The following is a 12,363-nucleotide window of genomic DNA, read 5'->3' on the forward strand; positions in this document are numbered from 1 at the left end:
CTTTACTTCAAATGTTCACCTCCATAAGCCACTGGTCTGGTTCAAGGCTTGGGTTTCTGGTCCATCATCATCATTGGGATCCTCCCTGAATCTCCTCTGGGATATTTTGTGACCACCCTAAGTCTTGGAGATTCTGCAGGTATTGTCCCACAGGTCAGTCTTTTCATGAGCTCCAGCAAGTCCTAGATGGGGTAGATATTAGGGTGCACTAACACTTTGTCTGTTTTAAGCTGTCTGTTTGGTGGTATCTGTCAAGGGAGCCCTCTCCTACAGGGATTCATGCAGACTGTGGCTCTGCCCTGGGAGCCCAATTCCTGGGCATAAGCATAGACAAGGTCAACTTAGAATTTGTTTCCTTCAGCCACATCTACAGAAGCATAGACTGGACCCTGACCTGAAGCTTCCTCCTCTTCAACCCTCTACACAGTCAAGGGAGGGAAAATCAGCACCAGGCAGTACTACACACGGATGCAGGGAGACGTGAGCTAGAAGCAAACACTCCGTATTCAGCAGCTGGCAAGAACCAGGTATCCGTTGTGAGAACTCAGGGAACAACACAGACCATCTTTTCCTGCCAAAGAGGAACCAACACTGCATCTGGCAGGCGAGAAGAGCACAAGAACGGGCAGGTGGGGCTGGACCCTCGTGGGGATAGTGAAGGATCTTAGAAATGACAGGATTTAAGGCAAGACACAAAGGAGGTGGCAGCCATGTAACAGCGGTGAAAATGCTTTGGACAGAGCCCAGAGGGTGCCAGGACCCACTGGCCAGCTGGGGACACCGGAATATCAAGAATAGAACCACTTGTAAAAAAAAAAAAGTGGCTTTAACGAAAGCAGTGGTGCCCATCTGCAGACAGACATCGACATGCACTGTCCTCTTCGGTGACCTTTGAGGAGGGGCCACTTCTCAAAATGTTCTAGAAGCTGCTGTGTGCTGCCTGGGTTGCTCTTCCTGGGGTGTCCCATGTCCCATGTAACACACCCCTCCCTTTCCTTCCTTTTGCAGATAAATTAAACAAATAACTTCACTGTAAAGAACCTGGAAGAGACTTGTTCACGGTCCAGTCATCAGGAGCAGGGCTTAGAGGGACTGTCACTCACCCAAGCTGAGCCATCCTCATAGGGAGCCCGTGTTCACTAACCACCAGTACGAGCAGTTTTCTCAATCCAGAGTCACTGTAGGCTGAATAGAAGCTGACAGGAGGCTGTGCATTTCTGTTGTAGTGCCACGATTAGCAGGTGTGTGTGTGTGTGTGTGTGTGTGTGTGTGTGTGTGTGTGTGAATACGTTCTTTTTACAGAGCTGTTGTGAGCTGTAGCTGTTGTCACAGGAGGTAACATCCACGGTCTGCCCAGCTGGCATAAGTGGACCTGACCACCAGTCCAACACAATGCCTGTGCTGAGGTGGCAAAACAGCCCTGCCTCAGAAAAACAGAGCTGGCACCTGCCTCATGCCCCCAGCTTAGAGTAAGCATGATACACAGAATGATGTCATTGGGTCTGCACCCTGTAACAGACAGATACTATGCCTCCTCCACAGTCCTAGGGCCTGGTGCCCTCGGCCACTGCTCTACTGAGGGAGTGAGTCCCCTTGCTCCTCTGCACCCTTCCCCTCCTGTGACTCTGTGCAAGAGGGAGGCACACAAGAGAGCTCTGAGTAAAGGAACAGGACTAGTGGGACTCTGACTCTGACTTTGTGTCCTAGGAGACAAGAGGAAGCCGACCCCAAAGGAGATTTAAGCAGGACATAGTGTCCAAATGCAAACATTTGAAGATTTTGATGCTCTTCCTAGGGTTCTGAATGCTTGTTCTATCCCACAACCTCGGAGAAATGTTAGGATCTTACAACCCGCTACATAGCCTTTCCTTGCTAAAAATCAAATGGGGCCAATCATCCTCCACCTCTTGTTGCCTAGTGCAAAAGCACAAATAAGCCTGAATCTCAGGAACTGCTAGTGCATGGGTGTCTCTGTCACCTGCTGCCATTCATGAGGTGTTTGCTTGCTAAGGACCCTCACAGCACAAACTCTTCCAGGACTAACTGACTGCATTGTCACACCGAAACCTACCCTGCTATGTCTCTTTGGATACAACATAAAGTCATTGTGTTCAGGATCTAATTAACTGTAATTAATTGAGAAAAAAAAACTAACAAAATGGGCCTAGGAGAAGAAGAAAACCACACGGGAAATGAAGATGGATTGTTAAATTGTGCGCTGTGAGGCTCTGATGGAAGTGTCATATTTCCCTGCTCTAATAACCTCGGTTAATACGCAGCGATCAATCACACCATGGCGGGTGTTTTTTAGCTTGCCGGCTTATCGATATGAGGTGGTTTTAATGTAGATGGTCCTGACGTCTTCCCGATACAGAGCAGAAGGGCGATGGCCGGTCCCTCATCCCTGAATGCCTGGGACGGCAATGGCAGATCAATACGTGTCGGAACACCCCGATGCTTCTGCAAACCGCACTTGGGCGACAGTGATTAAGCTGTGGGGGCTTGTCTGTCTGAACCCAGGACGGTTCTATCGCAAACAAAGACCTCATTGATCAAGCGTATTTCATTTTTAATATTCATGGGTTAGCCACACGCTCAAAACACACCATTACTATGCGCATGGGAAATGAGCCCTTTGCCTAGTTCTGAGGCATTTGTTTCCTCTGATTAACACTAGAGGAGAGAGGAATGTTCTGTGCCTCCAACTACCCATCCCACACCTAGCCCTGGTCCTCCCTAAAGTCAGTCCTACTAAGATCCTCCCAGGGGAGCCATGTCCTGGACGGGGTGTCAGTACTGTGAGACCTCAGTACTCCTCAGTTTGCAGTCTGACTTGAGCCTCATGGGTGGACAGGTGGAGGGGGACAGCAGGCAGCACCAAACTTGGTGTTCAAAGCAGACGTGGGCAGGTGTCCCGAAGTCTCTCTTGCCACGTAGAACAGTTTCTTGGATTTCCACCTTCTGCTCTCAGCAGGAATTTCACCTGCCAAGGGTCTCAGGAATGAGCAGCATGGAGCTGGGAACAGACCTGGGCAATGCAGAGCTAGGGGAAATGGGAAGAGACTCCTAGTTGGGCTGTGGGCTGGATGGCTGAGTGCAGGGCATGGCTCAGGGTAGGGTGTCCTCATGTCTGCTTCCTTGGAAGCCCCCTGGGTGTGTCTGGGCTCTGAAGTGAGAGAGACCTGGCTCCGTGCTGGTTCCCTATGGTGGTGACCTGCTGGCTTATCTGTGGGAAGGACATTTGCCTGACAGGATTTCGGAGTCCAGCCTAACGGTGCAAAATGACTACACATCGGCATGGACAGGTATCAAGACAGATGCCAAGAACCTTTGCTTCCTCTCTCTCCTTGCATCCCAGGGCCCTTCCTCCAGGAAGCCCTTAGTGCATGGACAGAGTCCATGACTGCCACCCCAACACGGAGCTCACTGTGACTTGTGACATGGTGCCCCTGAGGTCTCCCACTGGGACCTTGTCTCTGGGTGTCAGACACACGCACTCTTTCTGCATCTTGTTTGCTGAGAATGGTCGCTCACCAAATGGAGACATAAATCTAAAGTCTCAGATGGAAAAATTAGGGGGATTGTTTCTTCAGGAGATATTCCAATCATAACGCAAGAACATTTTATTTCAAAGAAAGACTGCCTTCCCTTTCGATCTGCTGTTCAAGTACACACCACCCAACACCCAGAACCATTTCTGACAATCCTCTCATCAATTAAGTTTCCTCCGGCGATGCACACAGATATTGTGCTAACACGTGCCATAAATCATGCTGGGGATCTGCAGGACTGCGGTGGCGGCTGACAAATCCAGTCTCCTCATTCTGATGGAGGCAGGGAGCTGACATGCGGCTCTGGGAGTGTGTGTATGTGTGTGTCGGCATGTATATATGTGTGTGTGTGTAGGCTGCATGTGTGTGCATGTATGCATGTGTGTGCATGCATGCACATGTAGGTCACATGTATGTGTAGGCTGGATGTGTGTGCATATGTGTGCATGAATGCGTGTGTGTGTGAATGCATAGGCTGCATGTGTGCATATGTGTAGGCTGCATGTGTGTGTGTGTTTAGGCTGTGTATGTACACGTATACATGCTGGTGTGCTGTGTGACAAAAGTCAGAACCTAATACATGTGGGGCTTCAGTATACCCAGGTTTTGGTTTCTCCCTCCTAAGGTCCTAGTGGTAAGAATGATAGCTTGGAGCTAGGCCACCTGACACAGCATCCTGGCATGGCCACGGCCTGTGTCTGTGGGTCCAACAAAGACTTGCCTGCCCCACTCTTCTCATCTGAGAGCAACAAGCAGATCAAGCTGCTGTGGTTCCCAGAGGGATGCAAAGGCATCAGCAGGGAGCTATTGAAGAACCAAAGTTCCTCCATTTTGCCCTCTGCCTCTATCTTTTGTCTTGTGTAACCTGTTTCCCATAAAACATTCCAGTCCTCAGAAATGGCTAGGGGCAAACGGAACAGGGTAGCCATCTGGAAAGTACAGATAATGCAGAATGTCCCCACCCAAAGGTCAGCCGATAAGAAAACTTGACACGCAATAGGTGAGGTTTGAAAATAAAATTTCTGAAAAATCCCAAGACACAAGCCAATCAGGGTTAAACCAATCACCCCATACACTGCTAATGTAACTTTTCTGGGTTTTGCCTTTAAATAATGCCCTTTAGAAGGGCGGGGCACCTCCTCTTGCTTCTGCTGCTACACCAGTTGCTTTGATGAGGTCCCTGCCAGCTTGTATTGTCCATACAATAAACCTTTCTTTTGCATTTCAGTGAGTCGGTCTCCCTGGTGGTCTTTTGTGGGTCCCCACAGACTAGGCACAACACTATGAGAGGCATCATGGCTGATCAGGACAAAGACCACTCTGGCCCAAAAAGGAGGCTTCACTTGGGCTGGTCTAGTCTGTGTAGGTCCTGGAAGAGACAAAGTGAGCCTTTCCCAGAGGGTTCTGGAGGTACGGCCATGCCGAGTGAGATGAGCCCCGTATCTGATTGCTACCTGGTGCTACCCGCCATTTAATGCCTAAAACCTTCAGCTCTGTGTGGCACCGTTGACAGGCAGGCTAGCTTCTTCTGTAAGAACTCCCCTGAAAGGCTAGCCAGCAGTTTGGTGATGGGCTCTGCTCTACCATGTTCCTTTCTTCTTGTCCCCTTAGGTCACTGCTCCTGCCCATCAGATGGACCCAGCCCCTTCGCATGCTGGAATGAGTATATGGAGCCTAGCAGGAGAGGTTTCCCAGTAGACCTGGGAGCCTGCAGCCACAGCATGCAGTTCTGGCTGAAGTACTGTCAACCCAGCTGAATCCCCTGCATCTTTCTGTGACCCGTGACCCTCAAGGTAGGTGGGCTTCTGCCATTGTCAAGGTCCCTCTTCCATGATGTCATCCCAGGCTACCTGGAGCCCCTGACCCCATAATCCCTGAGGAGGCAGCTGAGTCCCAGCATTTCTGTGCCTCCCCCAGGGACTCATTTTCCCTCCCCTCAAAAGTCCACAGCTGAGACCAATTCACCCACTTTCTTAAAGTGACTAAGCGCATGCAATCAGCTTTATTATCTTTTTTAAATTGTTTTTTTTTTCTCCACCACGCAGATAGCCAGCTCTCCTGACACCAAAGTGACTTGGCAGAAGCTTAAGCAAAGAAAAAAAAAAAACAACAAAAGCCAGGGAAATAAAAATCCTGGACTGTGTCCATAGCAGCTGTCCACAGTGGCCACAAGGGTCATTTCTCTCATCACTATGGCAACCTCAAACTCATATTTCACTAGTGGCCATGTTTGCTTTGGGCTATCTTAAATAAGTCTACCTTTCCTCATGGTCTCTTATATCAGCCAGCTTAGAACATCACTGCAGACATTTCCAGAAGTATTCTGAGGGATTCTTCTTTCAACCAAGGTAGAGGTCTTCACTGTGATCTATCTCCAGAGCCAGCCAAAGCCAGATGAACAGGAGAGCTATGGATAGCCCACATGATGCAATGGTGATTTTAGCTTTCTCTGGGGGTTAATGTCAGAGCTACATCAAAGCTGGGGTATGCCAGTATTTCTGGAGGAAACAGGAATCATTGGAAAAGGTGACAAGAAGGCCACAAGCACAGACCAAAGTGCTCACCTACTGCCATGGGAACATGAAACAAATTGGTCACTTCGATCAGCAGTATGCCAAGGCTGTGCAAAGTTACACAGACAATTGCCCTGCCACTCAGGACTCTTAATTCTGTGCCAGTACCTTAGAGAAGTAAACTGAGTCTCAAATGAAACAAGGGCATGAATACACACAACAGTATTGTTCCTTGTTATTCTCAACCAGAAACAGCCTAAATGCCCTTCAGTGGGGGCCTGGATAAGCAGAGAGCATTTTGTCTACCCAGGGGGAATATTATGCAACAAGAACAAGAATTGTGCTGATGTAGGAATCACTGATGCATTACAGTGAACGGAAGGAGCCAGGCACAGAGGCATCTGCTACTGGAGAGGCCTGAGTGGTGATACGGAAGCAGGAATGTGAGTGGAGACAGACAGGGTGTGGGCTGCTCTGTGTACCGTGAGGCAGAATGAGCTGTACACATGCAGGAGATGTTTTACACACCAAATGTGTTTGGGTGTGTGTAAGATTTTAAAACCAGAGGACAGAGAGGAAAGATAAGATTTGCCTGGCTGGTTGGACTTGCCAGTCTTTCTGCTAGACAGGATGACTGGCACAGGGGCTGTGTCTACTCTAGAGCCTGGGCTGTGTGGAGCCTGTGTCTGCCTTGAGGACTCAAGGATGTAGGAGAGGTGAGAAGGCATTCCTGTGCACCCAGAATCCTGGAGGGTCTTTCACAGAAACTTTCTAGCATGAAGGCTCTAGGGATGAGGAAACCATGCTGAGAAAGACACGAACTGGAACGACCTCATATTTGCACAGAAAGATGGCTTATCCCTTCTCACCCCTCCCCCATGGCTCCTCCCTCCTTTCCCCCATAGCACATCCCTTCTTAACCCCCCCATGACTCATCCCTTCTCACCCCTTCCTCATGGCTCATCCCTCCTTCCTCCTCCCCCCTCACCCCATAGCTCATCCCTCCTCACCCTCCCCCATAACTCATCCCTTCATACCCCTTTCCCTCCTTAGTTACTTGGCCACAGAAAACTGCAAAGTCTTGAAGTTCTACTTTGGATTTAATTGAAACTGCCAAGGTCATTCACTGGCTCTCCCAGCTAGTTCCGAGGTCTGTTCAGTTTTTATGGAATCTCATTAAAGTTCACTGCAGATATGTTAAAAACTTGAAGTGTTTTGCAGAAAGTTTAAACCATATGGTATGACTTATTCCATGCAGGACAAGGACACCTCGGGCTTTCTGCCTTGCACAGGCTGAAGTTGGGCTGGACCCAAGTCCAGTGTCCCCCACGCCAGGGAGCTCTGTGGGATACATGTTCAGGAAGTGAACCATTATCCTACCCCTGAGACCTGACACCCACTTGTGTGACATTTTCTGGGGAGATGTGTATAAGTGTCCTTTCACCTCAGCTAGAATATCTACAACAGACCACAGGCAAGTCAAGCTCAGTGAACTGATGAGTTTATTGGGGTTCCGTGCAAGAGAGTAGGTAAGGGGGTCACTGAGCACCCCGACTACCTTCTTCCCTCTTTAGGTCCATTCTTCACCTTCCGTGTAGTTGACCACGTCTGAGGGAGGGTGTGGCGCTGCCCTTCCTGTCCCACCTGTAGAGAAACTGTTTTCACTTGGATCAGTGCAGGGTCAGGCGCCGTGCTGTCAACTAAGGACATCTCTGCTACCGCGGTAGAGTTTAGACCCCAGTTAGTCCACAGGGTCCTGAACAAAGGGGGCTTGGAGCAAGGTCTCCTGTACTGTGGGGCGGTTTTGTTAGCTGTCTTTATTGCAAAGGACAAAGGAGTGTGGAGAGGGTAAAATGGGGTCCATGGTTCCCCACATGCCGTCCAGAGGCTTCTGGGATCACGTAGAATGCACAGGAATCGTCACAGGCCCGGAATGGTGACATCACTGTTGTGGCAGCTGCTTCCTGTGTTGTTCTCACCAAGCCCAGCAGGGTCTGTACAGACCACCATGCCACTGGAGGGAAGGCTGGTAGAGCTTGTGTCCTGGGGCTCTGCTTTCTCCTGGTGGACACAGCAAATCCCAGCGTGGGCCTCGTTGGGAAGCCCTGATAGGAAGTGCGTAGAGCTGTACTCTCTAGAGCAGACGCTCACCAAGTGCTTCAGGCACCCGGAGCGAAGAGACCTTGCTTGAGGCCACTCTGCACCCAGACTTCAACGTCATCCCTGGCCTCACCCCATGAACAGATAACACACTATGCCTGGATGCTCTGGCATGTTGTCTCACAGTATCCATAGCTGGGAGTGAAGCACTGGTATGGGTGGCTCAATTCACCAGCAACTTTCACAACTGCTAACAACAACCAATTGTGTTCGGAAGCCCTGTATTCCCCTTCTTTATAAAAGGGGGTGGCAGCCTGGTTGTCAGGGTCGCTGGGTCTGGGTACCATGTACAGGGATCAGCCTCCACCTGGCTGAATGTGTTGGAGATGTCCTCACTGTTCCTCCAGAGCAGCGTTGGCAGACGTGTGTGTGTGTGTGTGTGTGTGTGTGTGTGTGTGTGTGTGTGGCCTGCTGGCCTCATGGAGGTTCAGAAGCTCTGGGCAAAGCCTCCATGTTTTCCTTCTCCACGATGGCTGTTGGAAGCCCTTGTTGCATGAGATACATCTTTCTTTTCTTATTTTGTCTCAGTCAGGGGCCGGGACACCTGGGAAGCAGGGAGAATGCCCTAGGTTGCTTTTCTGTGGCTATGGTAAAGACCATGATCCAAAGCAAATTGGGAAAGAAAGAGTTTATTTGGCCTTTAGGTTACGTCATCCTGGGAAGCGAAGGCATCCTGGGAAGGACCCAAGGCAAGGCTGAAGTAGAAGCCGTGGAATGCTGCTTCTGGGCTTGTTCCATGGCTCATTTAGCCACCTTTCTTATAAAACTCAGGGTCTCGCCGGGCGGTGGTGGCACACGCCTTTAATCCCAGCACTCGGGAGGCAGAGGCAGGCGGATCTCTGTGAGTTCGAGGCCAGCCTGGTCTACAAGAGCTAGTTCCAGGCCAGGCTCTAAAAAAGCTGCAGAGAAACCCTGTCTCAAAAAAAAAAAAAAAAAAAAAAAACAAAACAAAAACTCAGGATCTCCGACCCAGCAGTGACACCACCCACAGTGGGCTGGGCCCACAGTGGGCTGGGCCCATCCACCCACATCCATTGTTAATCAAGAGAATGCCCCTGCACACTTGCTTATAGGCCGACCTTATGGAGGCCATTCCTCAGGTGAGGTTCCCTCTTCCTTGATGGTTCTAGCTGTGTCGAGCTGACAACAAGATACCTGCCCTTCCATCCTGCTCCTCCATCACAGGACCAATGTAAAGTGTTCTGCTTCCCTAGAGTTAGCGAAGGTTTGAGGATGCTGGAGAGAGCCATTTGCATGTCTCCTGCTGGAACCACGTGGAGATTGGAGTTCCATCAATTACAACATAGACACTCGTCTTAAATGTAAACACCCACATGCAATTTACTCTGTTCGGAAGTGTGTACACAAAACTGATACCAAACAGTATTAAATGATCATTAGTGACAGACCGCCGAGATTCGCGGGCTGCTGCCTCTTGGGCAAGAGATGCTGCCGAACTGTCAAAATACCTGGCACTGTCCTCAGCGCGTACACGCTGAGCTTGGATCTCGGCGATGGTGTGAATATTATTGGTGGCTGAGAACGGCTGTGAACTGCAGAAAAAACATAGAAGAGAGTACTCTACTGAGTCTGGGATAAAATCTACATGGATAAACGTGTTGGAGACAGGGTCATTGCTCCTCCAGAGCTAAGTTGGCAGATGTGGGCAGGGATCCACTAACCTCAGGCAGGATTGGGCTTTCTCTCCACCCTTCCCTTCTGGTATGACATGCCTCTCAACTCCATGAGCCCTAGAGAAGGCTAGTCCCTTTGTCTGCTTCATATACCTGGTCTCTGGTCACACCTGGAAATCCACTTGTCCCAGGGTTATGGTTTTGATGGTTTCCCTATGTTCTGTGTTCCCAGCATGAGATCTGGTAGAGCGGCCATTGTTCATCTATGTAGGCACCATCCTTTCACCCAACCATTTGTCTACTCAGTCATGTGTCAACCCATAAAATTAGAAATCCATCTGCATATTGTCCATCTATTATTCTATCATCTATCCACCCACCCACCCATCCATCACCCACTCACCCATCCATCTATCTATCTATCTATCTATCTATCCATCCATCCATCCATCCATCACCCATCCATCTATCTATCTATCTATCTATCTATCCATCCACCCATCTATCTATCTATCTATCTATCCATCCATCCACCCATCTATCTATCTATCTATCCATCCATCCATCCATCATCCACCCACCCACCCATCCATCCATCCATCCATCCACCTATCTATCTATCTATCTATCCATCCATCCATCCATCCATCACCCACCCATCCATCCATCCATCCATCCATCCACCTATTTATCTATCTATCCATCCATCCATCTGTCCATCCACCCTCCATTAGTTTACCCACCCACTAACTCTCCATCCATTTACCCATCCCCTTATACATTCACTCACACAAGCCCCCAATCATCTGTCCACTCAGCCTCCAGTTCATAAAAACCACCTGTACATTTACCTACCCATCTACATATCCATTTAAATACCCACCAGTCCCTTTACTCATGTAGCCATCCAAACATCCACTTAACCAATCATCTATCCACCCACCTACCTACCCATTCACATATCCATCTATCCATGTATTCTTCCATATAGTTATCCATCTTATCAACCTATGTATGCATTCATCCATTCATCCATACACCCATACACCCATAAAACTGTATTCAGCACGGATGTTATTCACTACCAGGCTCCTTTATGATAAAAGCAGAAATGAATTATAAGTGAAAATAAACATGCTAGTGATAAGGACTACAGAACAGAATCCTCAGACCATGTATTGGCTACTTCCATTCTCAAATTGCTGGTAAAAGTCTACCTGAGGATTGGAACTCAGACCAGAAGACTCAGAGGCTACCTAAGGACTCTACAATGATGCAGTAGTTACTCAGTGTTTTGTATACTTGATCTGGTTGGCGCTCCCTTTCCTTGTGGTTCTATGCATTCTCTAAGCTGGGATCATGAGACTGAAGAGGTGGCTGCTGTCCTAGCTCGTGGTACAGAACACATGATCCTAGAGAAGCCTGCCTACCTCTAGAGCCTCCTGAGTGGAGCCTTAGGATGGACTGGGCTGACTCAGCAGACGCCGTGAGCAGTGATGGCCTGGGGTGAAGAAGGAATTCATTTCTGTTCTTGCTTCCCTGCTATGACCGTAGAAAGAGGGGTTCATGATCAGTCTTCTCTGGTGAATGCACGACTTCAGATATTCTGCTTGTGACTCGGAGAAGGGACGATGTGGCTGTCACAGGAATGGACAGAGACTCAGGCTAGACCTAGGTAGTGGCTCAAGAAAGTGTGTGTATTCAAATTTGCATTTAATCATTGCTCATGCACATATGGGGGATTGACACTGTGCACATGGGGAGGTCAGAGGTCAGCTTGTGGGCATCAGTGTCCTTTTTCTGTCTTGTGTTCATGGGATCCAGCTCAGGTCATGAGATGACAGCAAGCACAGTTAGTGGCTGAGCCATCCTGCTGCTCCCATGCATGTAGGTTTCTTTCACTGTCTTTGTACACCTGGAGGGGGTACAAGGCCCTCCTCTGCTGCAGGTCTGTAGGCAGACATGACCCCCTGCAAGGCTGGTGTCCACTGTCCGTCAGGCAGCAAGTAACATTCCTCTTTCTTGACAACACTGGGGAGAGGTCACGCACAAGCACACATATGTACACACATATGCACACACACGTACACATGCACGCACACACACACGAACACACGCATGCACATGCATACACATGCAGGTCTTTGTGTACACACACATACACTCTCTTGTGTACATGCAGGCATCCTAAAATGAGCACACACACGCACGCACACATGCACACACACACACACACATACACACACCACTTTTTTTTCTTTAGTTTGATTAGCTATCCTCACAGTTCTTCTTTCTCAGCACATCAGGACATCTTTCCAGGCCCTACCTGATGGGGAGGTCATCATTCTATCTTTGAGCAGCATTTTGATGAAAAAATAAAAGCAAGAAAGAAAACAAAAACAATAAAAACACCCATTCCAGACAAGCAATTCCCTTGTTTATTGATCTGCCCTGTCAGGTTCTTTTATGCAGACACGGGTTCTATGATAAAACTTCAGTCTTGCC

This window comes from Arvicola amphibius, chromosome 5 (genome assembly GCF_903992535.2).
Source record: "Arvicola amphibius chromosome 5, mArvAmp1.2, whole genome shotgun sequence".
Classification (NCBI taxonomy): domain Eukaryota; kingdom Metazoa; phylum Chordata; class Mammalia; order Rodentia; family Cricetidae; genus Arvicola; species Arvicola amphibius.